The 20454-nt window shown below is 35.8% G+C and overlaps 1 protein-coding gene across 19 annotated transcripts in view; it reads left to right on the forward strand.

Moving 5' to 3' along the window:
* Window positions 1-20454, forward strand: part of ADGRL2 (adhesion G protein-coupled receptor L2) — a 393202-nt gene that overhangs the window by 201861 nt on the left and 170887 nt on the right. For 18 of the 19 annotated variants that reach the window (XM_074876378.1, XM_074876380.1, XM_074876379.1 and 15 more), the window contains exons 3-4: window positions 12000-12041; window positions 14906-14958. The gene's annotated coding sequence lies outside the window, so the exon portion shown is untranslated. The remainder of the gene's footprint in view (window positions 1-11999; window positions 12042-14905; window positions 14959-20454) is intronic. The other variant, XM_074876364.1, reaches the window with a different exon arrangement.

Consider the following 20454-nt stretch of genomic DNA (forward strand, 5'->3'; position numbering starts at 1 on the left):
TGGCCTCAGAGAAGGAGCATGAAAAGACCCAAAGCAAAATGGCAAACATTCAGCTGTTCATTGTACAACTTTTCTTCTCTCTCAAAAGTAACAGTTCAAACAAAGGATTAATTTAGAAAGAGAAAAAATAATTAAAGTTGAGAGAAAAGGAGGAAGAAGGATGTGTGGAAAAGAATGTTAATAACACTATTTGAAGAGGCATAGAAATTAGAGAGATGGAAAACCTGATTTTTCTTTTAAATAACATTAGGAAGGTTGTAGATGTTTAATATTGTCCTTGAATATTTCACAAATGGCACAACCACTTCATGAGATGCCAATTGCTGAAATACAGAGTTGTGATTTAAAGTGACAATGTCACCTTAGTTTTAGTCCAAGTGATGGATTTTGTTTTGAAACGGGTTATACCAAACCTAAGATGTGTTTGCATTTTTTTAATTTCAATTAAAATTACTCTGATTAAAAACACCACTCCCATAACTTTCTATTAAAATTTTGTATCTTCTAATGTGAACTCAGATGGGCCTTACAAGATACCAAGTGCTCAGGAACAGGACTGATGCATCTGCATAGCCAAGACAGACACCAAAAATCCCAAACTGTATAGATTAGCTTTGAACAGTTTTTTCCTTTTTAACTGAATGGCTATAAACAACACAGACAAAGAGTTTTTAAAATATAGAGGAAGCATATTCTTAATAGCTTGCACCTGGTTTATGTGAAAAACTAATATGGAATCCTGCAATACTGACTGATACCACTTCCTTTTCATTTTTTATTATGATAAAGAATAAAAATGGCAAGGTGGTGGAACAGGAAGCCTTAAGTCTTTATTTCATTGTTTTTTAAGTAGCAGATTGCACAGTAAATCAACTTAATTTATGTACCATGTTTATTGTTAAATTCTCCAGATTAATTAAAGCCCTGGAACTGCATTCATATAACAGAATATGACCTCTTTTCCTGGCTGTTTAATCCATTTTCAAGCTGCATACACCTCTTTGAATATGTGTTAAAGTAGTAGCCTCATTTGACAGGGAGATTTCATAAAGCTTTGAAGTGTATCATTAAAAGGGACACTGTCAATTTGAATTTTTTCAAGATGACCAATTTAAAAAAAAAATCTTTTGAATGTTGAAGGTTTTTTCTTAATTCCTAGAAAGAGTCTACAATTTTTTTTTTTCTCTGTGAATGTTTGGAAGCATCAGTTAGAAGACCAGAGAATATTACTGTCATAGTCATCATTATTAATCACGAACACTTGTATATTCCCCCTCTCATATCCTTTTCTCTAACAGGAACTCCGCCTGGTGCATACAGCCAGCTTGAGTCCTGTGAATCATCTTAGCATTGTTGTAAAACTTTGAAATAGGACTTTACTACAACATTGCTTTGTCCTGTGCACTGCGGTTATTTTCATTCTTTGCTGTCTGTTTTTTAGAGAGGTTTTCTAGGCCTGAGCTTTCCAGCGCCTCTCTCCAGCAGAGCCCTGCCGGCAGAGACTGCACTGCCAACCAACCTTTCAGTCATGGGTCTTTGATAGACAAGCTCTGCCAGATGTAGCTGCCATGATTTCGGATATTCATGCTCACAGCTGTCCATCTTACAATTCTGCTGGAAATTACTGTCAACCTACAGGGACAAGAGAGAGAAGCATGTGCCTGTACTTGAGCCACCTACATTCACATCGCCTGTTAATTTAAACTGCCAGTGAAAGAGCTTTTGCCCTAATCTTCTGGACTGTCGATGGGATTACGACCTTCCAGCGGAGGGGCAGGGCATAAAGCTGGGAAATGGAAACATCCAAAATTGTGGCAGCTTTGTATTTCAGTGTATGTGAGCCAGAGCACAAACCACCAGTGCTAAGTAAACAGGAAAAAAATAGAGAAAAAAAAGGTCTTTAATCTTTCTCAGATACACTGCATGACAAATTTTTAGATGAGAAAGTGGCATTCAAGTTCCCAGTGTCCTTTTAATGACTCAGTCGAATATATTTTATTTTCCCAGTAAAGTTGTTAAACTGTGAATATTTTATCCAAAGCAATTAAAGTTACTTTTTACTCTTACAAATTGGGTACAGAGTATTTAAATATGAGAGAGGGAAGGAACACTAGATATGATAATATCTGACAGTTTATGGGAATGTGTTTCAAATTACAAGCAAAGCATGTGCATGCACACATGAATACAGCTGTGGTTTCTCTTCAGCATTAGGTATTGTACTTTCATAAAAGAAAGAAGTGAAGGCTCCTGCTATTCTGTTCAAAGGAAGGACGTTTATATATTTTATATAGCACTCTTTATACTGCTGTGTTATGGTATGTAATATATTGGAAGTTCTCAGTCTGTGATAGACCCCCAAAGGGTAGACATGTAGGTCTAAGAGATGAAAAAAATCAAAGACATGATCTCTTGACAGAATTATATAACCTTCTCACACTGCCTCTGAACTTCATTGAATCCTCGAAGTGACAGAAAGCTGGCAAGCTAAGTAGAAGCAGCTGCTTGTGATGGCATGCCTAAGATATATGAATCTTTTCAGTGTGATCAATGGCTGAACGCTCAACCGCCCAAGTCATTGATCACCGTGATGACCCCAGTTCCGGCTAAGTCCATCAGGTTGCTGTGGAGGCTTTAAGAAGAAGAGAGTGGAAAACGGAAAGCAGGACATAAACAGCAAAGGGAGGAGAAAGACAGAGGCATGAGCCCTCCTCATAAAAGTTATTCAGGAAATTGCAAAGCTCATTACTATGTGTGCGGTACTTGATCACACTGAAGTTTTGCTTTAAGGTGCATACCTGAATAAATGCTGAGAAATTCTGTTCTATACATAGTCTGGGATTGCCACAGGAGCCTGCCTTCCACGGAATTTCAATCAGGGCTAGGGGTATAGGTTCTCCATGCTCCTTTGGCAGTCTCAGCTATAATATACACATGCACCTTATTTTTTATATCCTTTCCACAAATGTTCTTTAAAATATTTCATGTAATAAACAAAATATCAACCCACAGTGTATGCCAAATTTTGCCAAAGAAAGCAACAAGGATATAGTGCAAGCAGAGTGTTTATTATGTGAATGTGTAAAAAGGGTACAAGTGAGTTTTATTAAATGTGTTCTACTCATACACAAAAATAATTTAACAATTGAATGGTTTCACAAAAGGAACTCTTTTAGTGCAGTTGCATCATGAAAAATGACTTTGTTAGAATGGCAGAACAGGTTTCCACATGCTTTAAGTCTCAGAGGATTTATCTAATTTTCTCAGTTCACTAATAAAAATATATATTACAGCTTTTAACTACAAAACTTGGAAAACTCAAATGGGCTGCAAAAGGCCAAGCTGTGTTCCTTCTATCTCATGTATCCTGTTATTACTAAAGATGCTCCCAGTTAAAACTTAGCAGTTTTTCTGCTACCCTTCATTGTGATAGTTCAGTTTTAGCATAGCACAGAATTTAAATGCACTGAGACTGCATAAATCTCATTGTTGATACAGTAAGTAATGCCAAAATTCAGTTCACTCCATCAGAAGTGGGAATAAAAACACTTTTTCCACTAAAGTAATAATACATGAATGTGAATATACACAAGGGGTCTGATCCAGAAGTAAAAGTCTCTCCCAATAACTTGGAATCTGGATTTAGTCCAAAAAGCAGATCTGTTGAACAAAACCAGTACATTTTACGTCAGCACTTTTAAGCATGGAAATGCCCTATAAAGACAAATGTCTTTGAGGCTATTGTTCAATTTAAGGTTAGATCTGTTTCACAGAGTTATATTCTGAAGGAAGACTAGTCTTACATATACAGATTGTTTAGTTTCATATAACAAAAAATTATATGAATCCCAGCTACTTTCATTTAGTATTCATGATGCACCAATTAGATTATAAGACTTGAGCTTAGAGCCAAAGTGCTCAAAGCAGAAGAGATTAATTTCCATTTTCACCAAGAGAAAAACCACATCCCTATTTGTTGTATTATTCTGATGCATGCATTATTTCTTTTGTTTTCATTTTCACATATTTCCTTTCATTATATAGTAGTTGGACTATAAATAGAGCCGTTAGTAAGGTATAGTTTCCAAGTACATAGAATCAGAGGAAGAGGTGCTTTCTTTTGTCCTTGTGCAAATTGGGAGTACTTCCAGTGGTACCATTGGGATTACAGTATCGTAAAAAATGAGATAGAATTACATTTTTAATCTTCCTTCCGACCATGTCTTCATATCCTTGTCTCCAGGTCCAAATGCTCTTTGATTTTTGAGCACTTCTAAGTCAGCAAAGATGCACTGTCATGGTGATAACTGTTGGATAACACTGTCATGAAAATAACTGAATTAACTGGTTAGAGTACAGTTCCTTATTTCATTATGTGACTGGGATATCGAGCTGTCTTATTTTTCTTTCTCAGTGCAAAACACGTAATAATTTACACAGCAAATTCTTTCACTGTGACATACATTGCTTTGAGGTTTGAATGAAAGAAAGTAGTAAAGCTAACAGTTTTAGCCATGAAGATAAACGATCTATTCAGTTTGTTCACCTTCACCTCTAATGTGTGCATCCATTTGCACCTGCATAAAATGTGATTTGCAAATCCAAATTTAGTTTATATGTAACACATATTACTACTACTGGGTTTTATGATTGTGTCTTTGATCTCAATATGCAGACCTTTGGCCACGTCAGTTCTGCACATCTCAGTTATTCCTTATGGGCTCTCATTGAATCCCCCACTACAAAAAGGGCCTCTTTTGCATTTAGTTTTAGAAATACTGTATCAGAACAGATTTTTGTAGAAAAGCTCTCAAAGACGATCTCACATACTCCACTGATTCCAGATGTTATTAGAAGTGCTTGTCAGCAGAACAACCTGCCATCACATTTCTGACCCGGGCAGATCTCTGTCTTACTCTTACTGTTCCTGGGCATTTCTGTTATGTATTCCCACCATCCCTCTCCATTCAGTCCTGTAGCTTAATGAGTTGCCAGAAAATCCCTCCGTTTTTATCTTAAAGGCAGGCAAAAAAATGCGTGTGTCATTTTGCTTGGAAGTCACAACACCTATATGATTTTTTTTGAAATTGCATTTCCTGCAGCAGAAATGGGAGCACAGACAGTTGGCCCAGAGGAACTCCTAGACACACACAGCTGGATAAATTCCTGCTGTTCACTTTTGTCTTGCCTGTAGGCATTTTTTAACAGTTTTCAGTTCAAGTGCTCTTTTACCTCTTGTTTAATTTTAATTTGTCTAACAACATAATAATACCTTTAGGGAGTATTAGTGCTACAGTAAGAGCATACATAAATTCTGTATATACATGTATGTATGTACGTGTGTGCAATGAGCAGTGCCTCCTCTGTAGTAGTTCCACTCTCCAGCTTGCTTAAGCTGTAAAAAGATCACAATATGGTCACTTGCATAAACAAGGAAAATGGACTCTGTATTGATTAGGCTTTATAGAAAGGTTCTTTAAGCTTGAGTAGAGTTGAAACTAAGTGACTAGAGAACTTAGCAGAAATTGCTCCAAGCAATACACCAGGCAGTGAGTCTTTAACCTGGGGAGAGAGAGAAGCAGAATGTGTTGAGCACCTGGAAGTGGGAATCAAAAAAATGAAACGCTGGAGAGTTTCACTCAACTTTTGAATTTTTCTGTCATGCTACCCTTTCTGTCACGCAAATTTCTCCCTTGTTTGGCAACCATATGAAAAATGGAGCTGTCGCAGCTACCAGTGCCAGACTCCATGTCCTCTTCCTGAGGCAAGACATTCAGTCTGCAAAGAACCAGGGCAAGGGGAAATGGGCCATTCTCCCAAGAAAATGTCTGTTTTGGTGGACCAGGAAAAGGCTCTGCGATGGATACCTGCAGTGCAGCAGCTCTTGAAGAAGGCTCCTGCAGAGAGCAAGGTGGTGCTGGGCAGTGGGAGGATGCCAGGAGCTCTGCTGGTGCCGGTGGGAAAGGCAACCCTGCTGGATTGCTGAAGTGAGTTTTTGGAGGTTATATAAAATGTAGTTTATTATACTCAAAATGAGGGAAGGGGTGGGGTTAGGTGAAAACAGAGACTAAGTGAAAACCTACTGGAGAAGGAATGAAACGGGGGGAGGAGACAAACCTTTATTGAAATTTAAAGGTGACCCATGGCAAAAATTTGTAAACTGCTGATAAGAAATCTAGTAAGAACTGTGTGTCCCCTACAGAGCTGCATGGCATGCCTTTGTTTAGAGATTACATTGTATTATACTCTATTGTACCCTGTGGAAAGCACACCCTCACCAAAAAACTCTTCTGAAAATTTTAAACTTTTGATTATTTCAAATAAACACTAACAGGTAAAGTGCTTGATAAAGTTTAAAATAGTTTAACAAGTCTGCTTTTTTTGTATAGGTAACTTATTTGTTGGGTAGGTCTTTCATACAATCCTAGACAAGAATCAAAAGGATAGGAAAATATGCTCCAGAATGGAAATATTTATACTGGAAATGTGCATGAATGATCCCAAATATATCAGCCTTTAACTCAGTTATATTTCATAAATTCATAAAATTAACAAATGAAACAGGAATGTGCACAGAGCAACATGTAATAACTCTCTCCATTTCTATATTTTCTGATCATTTCTGTTCCATGCATCTTTCTTCATATGGTCTTTGAGCCCATAAAGAATAAAGTCAAATTTCCTCTCTTCTGTGCTGCAGTAAAATCCCACAAGGTCCAAAAAGCATCCTCTAATGAGAAAGCACTGTTCTGTGGGGGGTTTTGCAATATTTTTTTACAAAAGTCTCCAGTTTATAAACTATTCAAACAAGGAATATTTGCTTGGCACAGATTTCCAGTTGTATATGGCATAGATAATTTCAGCATTATAAAATTATTATTATAAAGACTATGCACCAGATTGTCAGCTGCTGGAAATCAGCATAGCTCTTCCCATGTTACATGAATCAACTTTTAAATGAATTCTTTAAGTGGAACAAGTTATACTACAAACATTTTGTACTCTTTAGTTTTGCATGGATATTGAATTTTTTAGGTATAAAGTTTTGGGGGGTTTTAAATTTTAATTTTAGTACAGAATTGCAGACTCTGAACTTTAAATGATCTTTGCATCCTCTATGTCACAAATATCGTTTGGACACATTATTAAAACTTATAGTGTATAGTTACATATAAAGCTCATATTATATATACAGAGCTGCAGGGAAATACCTATTTTAAACTACGGGGACCAGCCCTGCAAACACAAGTAGTTTTCATTTATAAGATTAGACCCTTTGGTTTCAAAGGGACATCTTCAGAAGTACTGATGTGAAAAAGTATTGCAGATTCTGTAACTTGTAGCTTCTCCTTCAGAACCCTAAAAATATAACAACTTCACTGATGGATTAGGACATAGTGCTGTCGTATGACATGGGCCCACAAACATTAGGCTTCAGCACCTCAGCTGGAAAAGTCTCCCCAGATCCTCACGAGACATCCCATGTAACATGGACTTTAATGTTATATATGATGGGATCCCTTGTCATGTATGAAAAGCATACTGGGCACATTTTTCCCTGTATTTTCCTAATAAGTCAGTGCTGTTATGGTTTTTTAGTATCTTGAGTTATGGAGCCTCTAGGAAAGCTGCCATGGCTCACACTGAGATAAACTGTAGAGAGTGACTTAATATTGCACAGTCAGAGGGGCTGATCAGACTTTGTTATCACTGACAAGATGTAGAGTGGTACTGACTCTGACTCCATGATACCTCTCTGGGACAACAGTGGCCGAAGTCAGCTCTGTATTTACCCAGCGTTTCCAAAAATCTTTAAGACAGCAGTAATCCAAGACCTTACTTGAAAATGAGCTGTGATCGTTTATTACATGTGAGCAGATGGACAGCTATGAAAAATGCATGTAGAAGCAAAAAACAGTGTAGAATATATTCTTTAATGCAAAAAAACCCAAAATCAACTAACTGACTGTTTAAAGACAGTCTTCAGAATATGCAGAATTATGTTTCAATGACGTATGTCTACCATTCTTTCCTATATGTCTGACTATAATCCAATCTAATTCAATCTATCTAACACATTTCTAATGTGGTTTTCACCATAGAAGCTAGGCATTGTTAGGAACTTATCTCTGTTCCCACTTTACCTTGGTGGTGACATGTTTTCAAGCCAGATGATATTCTATGTCAGAAATGTCAAAACTTCCCATAACCTGAATTTAGTAACCCCCATGTACTTTTAGCTTCCTGACTCTTCTTACTGTCTGCATTTCAATATGGAGTCCCCAGTATCTGCTCATCACTCCTAATTACTTTTATTTTAGCCTATGTTCCTGATTTCTGGGCCAAGAAGTTTAAAGAATTATGATGTACTCTGACGAAGCATTTAATCAGGGCTGAGTAATCAAACAAAAAGCTTTTCAGGGCAGGGTGGAATATGGGAGGAACCATATTGTCTGCCCGATTATTGTGTTTCCTGTTCTCAGCCCTGAAAGAGTTCCTGCAGGGACCAGAAGACCTGCCCATAGCTTGATGGGAAGAGTTCCCGAGTAAATTCAAGCCATGTAAAAAGGGAGTGGTGGCAGAAAACAACATAAAATCAGTGAAGTAGGAAAGATTTAAAGTATACACACTTTTCATCTCCTAAAGTCTTTGTCATCAGGGTGCAAAACTCTAGAAATATTTGTGGCTATGGGTGAAGGGCAGGGGAAACCTAGCCATTAATTCCTAAGAGGTGTTATCAGATGCATCGGGGTTTGGCTGTAAATTTGACTACATTGCTGTGGTGCACAGAGAAATGAGTGAGGAAATATCTGATTAAAGTGTACATTGCTGCTGAGGCAACTGAATGTTGCCATAGCAATTGAGATGAAATGTGCAAAGAAGTGAGATAATTAAATCTAACCCCTTTAGTAGTTTTGATAGTCAATGCACTGCCAATAGGAAAAGTTATCTACAATGTTAAAGATAAAACATATTCCTTGTGGAAGTACTCCTTGCTGGTATTTTGTTGCTCTCTTCCTAAATGCATTGCTTCAGGTAGCTAATTTGAATGTTCTCTTTAATAATCAAATACAGTTTTGACCTTGGTCTGTAACAGCCTAGAACTTCTGCTGACTTATTGTACCATGGGAACTGTCTACACAAAATATCCAGAAAGTTTTTATTCCCCCTTCCTCTGTGTGCAGTACAGTAAAGCCCGGCTGTCATCTCAAAGCTTACAGTTCAATAATATCTAGAACGTGCTGCCCTCTTCAGGAGCTAGTGATTAAAAATAGGTGATTTTGTTTATTGATTTAGAAACTGTAGGGAGAAAACAGGAACTACAGAACTGAGTAAGTTGGGTTTTTCCAACATTTGTAATGCCAATGCCAGAGACACTGAAAGTAGCTGCAATATTAATAGACAAATCTGATTTTTAAAAAGGAAGTTTAAAACTTGTTAACATTTCTCAAACAAAATTTGAGAACTGGGTGGTCATACTCACATACACTCAGAATATTTATTTCAGCCAGTGAAAGCAAAAGCTAGAAGCCTTGACTCACTTCTTTTAAAATAATAATTTTGTATTCTATATACCAGCAAATAACCTGTTATTAAAAATTGTTTCCAAGAAGAACTCATACATTAGCTGTCACACTAAACTTACTTTACTTTCAGCTGCTTGCTCATCTGAATCCATGTAGGAATTTAGGCCACTGTTTAGCAGAACATTAAAACATACACTTAACTTTAAACACAAACATTGCTGCAATTACTTCAGGGGGATACTCGCGTGAAAGTATTGAACAGCTTGTGTATCAGTCTGGAGTCTTGCATGCATGGCTGATAGGTAGGGGACAGGCCCACAATTTTCAGTTCATATCTTACAACATTGTAAGTCATGTTGTAGAATCTTAATAATTAAGCAGTTAAGAACTAGAGGGAAAATCTACACTTTCGTGAATATAATTCTTTTTGAAGTCAGTGAGAACTTTTGCTCATTTATGAAATGGTGAAATTTTATTGGTTTACAAATAGCTTTGGAAAAAAAATTATTATGGCTTTGTGGCAGAGGGACTCAAAAGCTGTGTGGAGGAAAGGCAACTACTGCTTTGCCGAAATGAATGGATTTTTTATGTAACAGTCCTGAACAGGCAGTGGATTAATGATTACCTCATCCAAACAGCATGGTTTGCAAACTGTGAGGGCTGAGGAGCAAAGATCTCTGGGAAGGACACAGAAGCCAGTGCTTTATGGGAATCTGGCTCAATTGAGATGGATGTTCAAAGGGTTCTTTTTAAGCCTATGCAAAATACCGTTTCTTTGGCTGAGGGGGACCCTATTTTCCTGCATTTCATAAATGAAGCAAAAGAGATGTTCAGTGCTACATCTGACATGAAGCACCACACAGAAGATGTAGCCCACAAAGAATGGAGCTAAAGTGGCTTTAAACCATCTCTGTAGATGCTCAGATTCAAGACTGGATACCAGCCAATGAATCTCTGCGTAAATTAGAGCAGCCCTCAGGGACTGTTCTGATTTACATTAGCTTTATGCAGGCTCCCCATATCTTGTGCTGTGCTGCAACCTAGATTAAGTCTGAATTTCTGCGGCACTGAACACCCTGGAAACTCCCTTTTTGCCCAAGGTAAACTTCTTGAACGGAAATAACTCCTGTACTATATCGGGGAATTCTCTATCTGGACACTCCCTCACCTGTAAATACCTATATTTTATCCAGCAGTATATGCAGTCATGGTGAGAACCTGGAACCAATCTATCATTTATTTTAGTTTTCAGTTTTTCTCTTTAAAGGTAATGGCCCTACATAGACATTCGCATTTTTTTAAGTGGTTTGTAACTGTATCTCTTGGTTATAGTAACAAATTTTTAAACATAATTTTTAACTGAATTCCTTAACTCTCTCCCTTACATGTTTACTTTAGGATTTGATTTTCTCAAACAATGAAAATAGTTAAGAATAACAAGTGGGTTTTAAGTGTTCTCCCTTCTTTGGCATAAAACTGTTTTAGCTCTGAAAACTATGTATGAGGCAGATAGGCAGATCCTGTACCTACTCTGGACACTTCAGCAGGAGTAAAATTGTATTCTGTGTGAGAAATGATCGCAGAATTTAGCCTATTGTCCTGAAAACTTTTTATTCTTGAACCGCACAATTGGGACATATAGCATAAGATGTTATAGAAAAGTTAAAATCCTCTCTGTGGAGATATTGAGAGAAAGTGATCACTCTCTGTTCAGCCTTTAGTTAGAGGAACTGGTAGCAGTGATTCATTTCTTTCTAAAGAAAACATAATAGCTATGATGTCAGGTATAAAACAGACTGAAAGGGATAATAGAAAAGAAGGAAGAAAAGAGAGCTAACTAGTATCCATTCTTTCATTTCCACATCACAGTTAAAGCATGCTGATGAGGTGTGTGGTGTACTCAGTACTTTCTCAGTACCCCAGTCTAACCATTGTAAACTTACAACCCATGAGCAATCTTTTCCTAAAGCAAAATGTAAAGGCTGATTAATTATTTTAGTAACTGTGAAAAGATTTTTTAAAAAATTCATAATGCAAATTTCTTAATGAGTTAAGAAGAAAATCTTTAACATTTTATTGATAATTGTCTCTTCTCATCTTAACCCTTTATGCACATGCCTTCCCTGTTTTCTCCCACTCCACAGCAGAGTGACAGCAAGCCCATGGTTTAATTTTCAAAAGCACAATCACAAGTTGGATGCCAAGATCGTATGTCTGTATTTTATGAACATTATGCAGATAAATTCCAGCTGGCATGTAGTTCTAAATACAGATATGCACAATAGCCTGTGCTTTTTTCTAACCTCGTACCTGTGAAGTACATGTAATATCTACTCAGAACTGCATTAAACTATTGATCCATGATTTGGACACATATTTTCATATTTTGTTTTGATGCTGATGCATTGTTTGGCAGCTAGAATCCCTGCAGATAAGAGTATAATAACTAATAACATTTTCTTTGCTTTCTAGGGTCTTTATGGCAGAATGATGAATTCCATCTTTTCCAGAATGGTAAGCAGAAAGCTATTTCTGTTTCTGATAACAAAGAACATAAGATAAATTATTGTAAGAAAAGATTGCCAAATTGCTTGAGAAATAACCGTACTGTACAATTGCATAATTATATGGTTTATACAAGTGAAAATATTTGAATATTAAAATCCTGTAAGCTACCTAGAAAAGATTTGCAGAACATTATGTTAATTATTCAAAAGAAAATAATTTAGGATTTAACATCCTTGTTAGAAAATGCTGCTGACCTCAGAATGCTCAACTTTTTATTTTTCTTAACAATTTATTATAATGTATAAATTCCCATAAGCATAAATACATTGTTCTTTCAGTGAAGAATATAAATATCTCTCTTCTTTAGGCTGAGAAAGGGTGAGTTCCATAGCATGTGTTACTATTTGAATTGTATAAAATCGATCTTTATTTATGTTTCACTGTGGTTTTGCTGTATCTGTGAATTTAACAATAAGTAGTTTCCAAACGTAGACATCATTTCTGCATGCTATCATGCTGTTTAAAAAAGATGGTTTAATTTGTCATTCTTTTTTTTTATGGCTGAAAAAGACAATATTTATTTTGCCCCTTGATCATAACATCTTTACAATCAAATAAAAAGAAAAATTCATCATACTGTATGTGTAAAGGTCATCCTAAAATAACACTTCTGAGCAAACTATACTGAATCCTGTGAGTACGTTGCTAAGGAGAAATGTTTTCCACCAGGTCTTGGGCATTCACTTTACCAAAAAAAGTCTTTCCCACTACATAAAAATGTAGTCTGAAATCAACATAAAACCATCATGAAGTGAAACTACTTGTTAAAGTGGAAAGAAATGTTACCCAAAAAATATCCCATCTGAGCACAAATTCTGACTTGAAATGTGACTGCTTCTTAGTGTTACACTTGAAAGATCTTCCATCTAATCCCAAAAGGAACTCAACACTCTTCAAAAAAGATTATTCACAAACTTTAATGCATGAGTTTAAAACAATGATAGATTTAAAATATGTGGGACTGAATTTTTGTTGTCTTTGATAGAAAGTATCAAAGTTGCCAGTGTTCAAGAAAACCAATAGTAAAACACAAGTTTTATGATGAACTTTAAGAGTGATGACTTGATTTCTGATGAACATGGAAGGTTAGTTGTTCTTTGAAACTTATTTCTAGGAAAGTAAAACCTGCAGGTGAAGCTGTTTTGAAACACTTGTTTTTGACCTGTAGATCTAGTCCTCTGATAATAACAATGAGGTCTGCTTTGGTAAAGTCTGTAATGTATTTTTACCTGCCTGCTAACAGGGGGTATTTCAGAAATATCAGGGCTGAGGATCCTTTAGAGGCATATCTATGATTAAAGAGAGGGAAAAGTTATGTTGAACTAAGGGTGGGGGGAAAAGTGAAAAACAAAAAGAACAGTCCAAACAGGCATGAGAACTACATTTAACCTCCTTCATCCACAAACATAAAAATGTTCAAGAAGAACTCAAGAGTGATTTTTAATCAAAAAGATTAACTATGTGACAGTTAAGTATGTTTGGGATTAAACCATCAAAGGGCCTGTCTCTTTTGTGTATATTTGCCTATTAGCAGTAGGCACAAGGACCCTATGTAGGTTGCAGTCACAGACAGACACTTGCACTGCACACACCCTTTTCTGCAATGTTCATTAGGCAATAATATTGTCAAAGGTAAGTGTTTACCAGCAGCTTTAGTCTACTTAAAACCATTTTAGCCTGAGGCAGGTCTTGTGAAGAAGGCTTGGGGGAAGGGCAGAAGAGAGACAACATTTCATTTTTCATGAAAACAAATGTATTCAGCCAGTATCCTGATTTGAGGTAATTTATAACTCTAAATTTGCATGTTAAGTGAAATTGTAATTATTTTTATTTTGAGGCCAACTCTGTGATTTACACTATAAGCAAAGAAGATAGGACAAAGGCTTGTAGTAACCTTAAGGGTTACTACAACAAAGACAGTAATAGATTATTTGGGGGATAATTAATTTTTATATGTATAACTATGTACACCTCAGTGAATTTTCCCCGACTTGCTCAGGAATACAGGGTTACTCTGCTGATTATGGATTTCCTTTATGTAAATATTAATTCAAATATAAATATATTTTCAAGCTGGGTGTCCTTTGTTTAAGGAATGGGAAACCGAGCTTCCTCATATTACTCACTTTCAACACTGCAAGGCTGTTTTAATCCTAAAACCAAGATAAATGTCACAGAAGAAAATAAATTGTTGAATATAATTAATATCACCTTAAGAAAACACACTTTCCTTCTCATATCTAACTCTAGCTGTGCTTAATGAATAAAGATTAAATGCACATTACTATGAACAGTCACAACATCTAGATTTTAATCTAAAAATGGACTTTTTTCTACGTATGTTAATAAAGGATGTTACCTCAAATTACTCCTAAACATGTAACGTTTAGTGGTAGCATTTCATTAAATATATAACCATTTTGTCATGAATTTTTAATTCCACAACTTCTAATATATGAGAAATCATGTTAGATAAACTGAGAACATAAAAGACCCACTAACATACGTGGAAGACCATCGCAGCTAAAAACTGAAGACAAAAAATAGTTCTCACTTTCCTCTCAATTAAAATCTCTGTGCAATTATTCTTTTAGATTATAGATCTCTTTTGGGATTCTTGTTACACAGAACTTTTTGGTTCATTTCACAGGAATAATATTCATCTTAATTAGCAAAAACAATTGATGGGCTTTTCTTTTTTTTACAAGAGGGAGTTCACTTGGTGTACTGATTACAAGTAGTAGATTATCCTGATAAATGAAAAGTTCTTGTCTTTCTGAACAGCAGCTGAATATGTTATCTGTCTTCAGCCTTGTAGATTCTTTGTTAGACATCACCTTGTTGAGACAGAATGACTTACTTGGTAAGTGGTTGACCCGATTTTTTGTCTGGCACCCTAACATTGCTGGGCATTATGCCAAGCTGGATTCTGTAGCTATTTATGACTGCATTCAAGGTTCAACTATGCAAATCACAACTATTAGCCAAAAAAACATAGCAGATTTGTTTTTTAAATATTTCCATAGCTCACAAGGTCAAAGCATTTGTTTTCACAATTTTAAAATATAGTTTTGTAAGTAATGATCAGTAATGTTTAAGGAGATTGCCACCTTTTAACATTTTATTTAGACTGAATTAGACAGAACATAAACATTTTTCCTCATGTGCTACAAAATAATTGTATGGAGCACAGGAAGAAGGGACATGAGCTGAAGTGAAAAAATATATATCATTTTATCTGTCTGTGAACAGCTTAGCTGCACCACATAGAATTACAATAAAATAAAAGGATGATGAACTATGACAAAAAATCTTTGGAGAGTGCAGTCTTCCTCCTGAAGGCTGCCCTGATGAAGCTGGCTGTAGGGAGCTGCAGAGAAGAGCAAGGCCCAAATGCCTGCCCTGCTCCACATTGCCTGCCCAACTTCTGCTCCGAGTTGTTTTTTTGCCTCTGTTATTTCCCAGACCTAAAACTATCCAGCATCTTGTTGGTGGATTGTAGTTGCAGGCAGATACAGGGTTCAGTGGCCCTGTAGACCTGTTCTTGCATCATGTGCTGAAGCTGTGGAGTTTTTCTGTTGGGTTCAGTGTTGGTTCCTCACCCCCCGCCTCCCCCCACCCCCATTCCCATGACATTTGAGCAACACCAAGACTGAAAAGTAAACCTTGTACAACTTCAAAATGAGGTAGCACTACAGAAGTTCTTGGGGTTGGGTTTGCCATTTGCTCTGGGTGTTGTCCAGACTTGAATCTTTTGATAATCATATGCACAGGCTGTCCTGGTCACTATCATACTGCAGATTAGATATTGATTTGTCTCAGTTCTTAAAGATAACAATGAAAACATGTTTACAAAACTAGCAATGGTATATGTTATGTAGTAAAAACTGTGTTTACAGAAAATCAAAATGTGATTTAAACACATGTAAAATGATTACTCAAAAACAGAATTTGAAATGAGGTTGTGTGCACAAGCTGTTGCAAGACAGATTTTAAAAAGATGTGTATCTCTACCATACACTAATTTTCTGACAAACTTAACAAAAGTATTAATAAACCTTACAATTTTATCAACAAGCTTATCTATAAAAAATACACAATTAAAAAATAAAAACTCTATTAACCCAACACATATTCTTCAACATTATAGTATGAATAGGCAATAGATAATATATAATATATATATAGATGGATATAATGATAATATATTATAGACTATATATAGTAGACAATATAGTAAATTGAGACATTTCCTCTTAGAGATAAGAGACGTGGATATAAACATGAGCAGTGCAGAGTTTGTTTTCTAATACAGATTTGGGCATACTTTGGATTAGGTCCAAATTTTGTGACAGAATCCGAGGTGGGAGCACATGTTCCTTCACCAGGTGAGCATCCTTCACATAACATGGATAAAGGCTGCTTAATAGCGTGGATAAAGGCTGCTTAATTTATTGATTGTAACATGAAATAATTAACAAGGCTGAACTTCTGGTTCAGAGTATTTCTTTATCTGAAAATAAGGATTAACATTAAAAAACTAAAATAAAACAGCTATTTGTTTTAACAGTTTGCCTTATCAGTCAACAGTTTTCTTTATAGTTGTAAGGCAAAAAGCATTTTTTTTAAGATTCTATTGACTGAGAAAGACAATCTGAGTGTGAGCTAACAGTGGCTGAGTGTATTTTTCATTTGTGAAATAGGTTTTATTCATCACCTGAGTTTTGTGGGTTGTAGAAAATAATGTGTTTCAGCAGAAGTGAAAGAATTATGGGAAAAATTATGTGAATGAGTGTAGAATAAAGCCAACTAAGATGAACTAATTGGTCGAAGTCTGACTTCTCTGGTTTAGCTACGATCCACTGAGAGCAGAAGAAGGACTCATTGATCTTAGTAGGGTTTCTTCCCTTACAAACCGCAGGACTGAGACTGTAGGGCTTCCCTGAAGACAACTATTTCCCCATACTTCTCCTAACAAGGTGTGAAAGAGGCTTCCAACAAAGTAGGGAAAATATATTAAAGTGGGACAAAAAATAAAGTTTGAATTAGGAATACAGAGATTTTCCATCAAATTCATAGGGTTTGTATAAAGAAGTAGAGTTTGAGCCTTATTAATACAATACAAAGCCCCAGAATTTATTCATGGTTAAATTTCTGTGCTTTAGCCAATCCTTTTTTGAAGAGTCCCTTCTCCAACAAAAGGCACAGAGCACTGTGTTACAGTAAACACTAGCAACTCTGTCCACAGTCAAATCTAAATAATACTTAAGAAACTAAATCCAAAACATTAGCAATAAAAATACTTAGCATGTATTTCTTTCCTGGGAGCCTACATGGAAATTGAATTCCACTGAGCTGCACTTACACAGAACAGAATTCAATTAAAAAAAAATCCGCCTGGATTCCATGCTGTGAAAAGCCCTTGCAAATTTATTTTAGAGACTTCGGGTGTGGAGCCTGGACATAGTTTTATTTTATTTTTTAATGGAATCACTCTTAATGTCTAAGGTTATTCTTTACTTGCCTCTGCTGCACAGTTTTCACATATAAGCCAACTGAGGACAACTCGTTATTAAAGAAGTCGGCAGGTGTCCTGCGCTCTGAAACATATTAAATAAAGAACTCAACAGGATCATGTCGACTGTAAGCTCCACAAAGAAATTAAATAATGAAGACAGAAGCTCTTCAACAAAGACCAGTTCTGCATAAGTAAAAAAATGTCTCACCAGAAGATGGAAAGTTCTCCTACAGATTTTTACTACTCTCTATTTTGGTATTTTCTGAAAACAGGCAGTCTACAGATTTTAGACACTTAAACTTTCTGACCTGAGTCTTATGCAATAGAGAGTGATCAGGATGGCAGGAACTGAATAGTCAAAATCTGCCCTTCTCTACACAGCTTCATTGCTCAACAAAAGAGCCATTGCAAAATGGCCTCGTTATCACTCTGAAGTTTGTTGAATTGTCTTACCCATGTCAATATTAATATGAAATAGCTCCGGGAAATACAAAGAAAAGAGTAGAAAAGGGTCCATTGTATTTTTAGTTAATATTTTTCTAATGTATGACGCCTTCCAGCCACAGAAACGTTTAAAATACAGTCCCCTTTGAGATTTAAATGTATTTTGGGATAAGGTAATTTTAAATCAGGAAGGTTCAAAACCAATATAAATACACTTTTGAACTTCCCACTTATTCTGAGTTGCTGAGTAATTGCACCAGACAAATGTTTTTAGAGTGGGCTTTAATATAAGGAATCACAAAATTTGTTGGATTTTCATTTACTTAAAATGTTGTCATGCAGTAATTGTTTGAAGAAAATTGACAATTAAGAAATCTAACTAAGTCTCTTTTTGAAGAAAAATTAAACTTCATTCAATTCTTTTTGGGAAAAAAAAAAGGTTGACTTCAATAGAAGTAGGTCTGGGTAACTCAGAGTCGATTGGAAAATAAATTATGCTAAGTGCATCCAGACTCACCGAACATCTTTAAGAAACAGAGTGTTTGTAATGAAACAAAGTCTTCCGACAGCTTAATATGACTTTAAAATAACTAATATGAAAAAATATTACAAAACCTTTGTTGACCAGGTGTTTTCCCTTTTTATCAATACAATATATTCCTATAATGACCATCCCATGCTCTGTCATTAAAATGTGAGCTTTCCTTTCAGGTGCTTTGCCTCAGACATATGGAATTCTCATCTGCAGTTTTTACCTTCAGTCTCCAAGTTAATCACACAGGGCTCCTTGAACGACAGTTTGCTGCAAACAGAATTCCATACTCTGGGACTCAGTGAGTTAGTATGAATTTACCAGAACAATTAAAAACTCCTTTTCCAAAACTCACCATCAATTTTAATACAAGATGTAAGGTGACACATTCCCCTATATCTGTGATTTCTAAGTTAATATTGTTGATGAGGTTTAACAGGCATAACTATTTGTAGGACTGGGAATATGTTCTTGGTTCAGCAAAAGTTTGCTCACCTAAACCTGTGCATTTGCAGAAGTAGGGCCTCAACTTATGTTAAGTTACAGGTGAAAAGTAAGTACGAGGTTTCCGTGTCCTGACGCCATTCATTCCTACCAATAATTTATTCCATATCCATATATACTTTTCCAAGAAGGAAACAAACAATTCTCTAATACTAATTCTTCCCTAGACACAACTTAAACTTGAATTAGTTACTATGTTTGCCAGTCTCTTGTTGTCAGCCTTATGTCACTGGTATGGGTAATTATGTGTTTAAAAGAAATATTTCTCACAAAGTTGAGATGAAACCACAAAACTAGTCCAGTTAAATGCACTTCAGCCTCAATCTATAATGGAAAATTTTTCTCCTACCATTTTTTTCATTCCAGTTGCCATTGTCAGATTCCCCAGAAAAAATCCATAATGATCCTCTTCCTTTCTTAAAATGAAATATGCGCACATCGGTCTGCCTGGAACAAAAATACTACCAGTGCTGCATTACACTAATCCACAGCCAAATGCAAAAATACCTGCAACGGACCACATGCTGTAGCTATCAGGGGGTGCACTGGTAAAACTGAAAGCTGAATTTGGAGCAACATACAGGCTGAGAGCTATGCTTGTGGCTCAGCCTATATGACTGTCTAACACCGTAATCCCAAATCAAAGAATGTGGTAGGAGTGTGGGAGCTTACCCTTGGAGATCTCTTGAGTGAAGCACAAATGGCAATCTCTAAGTGCACTGGAAGAGTGAGTGACCAAACAAATTTAATGCATTCAATCACTTTTAAGACATCTCATCCGTGTGTAGCATTTTGATCCTGTGCTTGAGTAAATGTATGATTAAATTTTTATTAAAAGGTAATGCTCCTGTTTTAATGATAGTTAATTATATATAATTAAAATTAAAGGATTAATAATATTAAACATTTCATCAGAGGTAAAGATAAATATAAATACATATACTGTAATATGATTAAATATGAATATATAATATTGAGCATATATTATCTTCAGTGCATTATGTAAAATAGCAAATGAATAACATAATATATGAAATAATATTATATTCCAGGTACTATGTAAATTAAAGTCCTGGTTCAGTACTTCTATGCTCATAAAATCAATTTTTTTTTTGGGGGGGGGGGGGGGCAGCTATATGCAAAGAATAGTTGAGGTAGCCTTAAAAATTATTATAAAAAGTCCCTATGAAACAGATGCTTACACTTTATTGCTACATCACCTTTCCATGTGAAAAGTGAATTACAGTGCTAAATGACATACATTTTGGCCACAAAAGAAATCTTTTTTAGAGTCATAGATCAGAATTTGGAAATACCTCATTTCTAGCTAACCCTGAATCCATACACCTTTATAGGCCTAA

This window comes from Strix uralensis, chromosome 8 (assembly GCF_047716275.1).
Source record: "Strix uralensis isolate ZFMK-TIS-50842 chromosome 8, bStrUra1, whole genome shotgun sequence".
NCBI classification, from domain to species: domain Eukaryota; kingdom Metazoa; phylum Chordata; class Aves; order Strigiformes; family Strigidae; genus Strix; species Strix uralensis.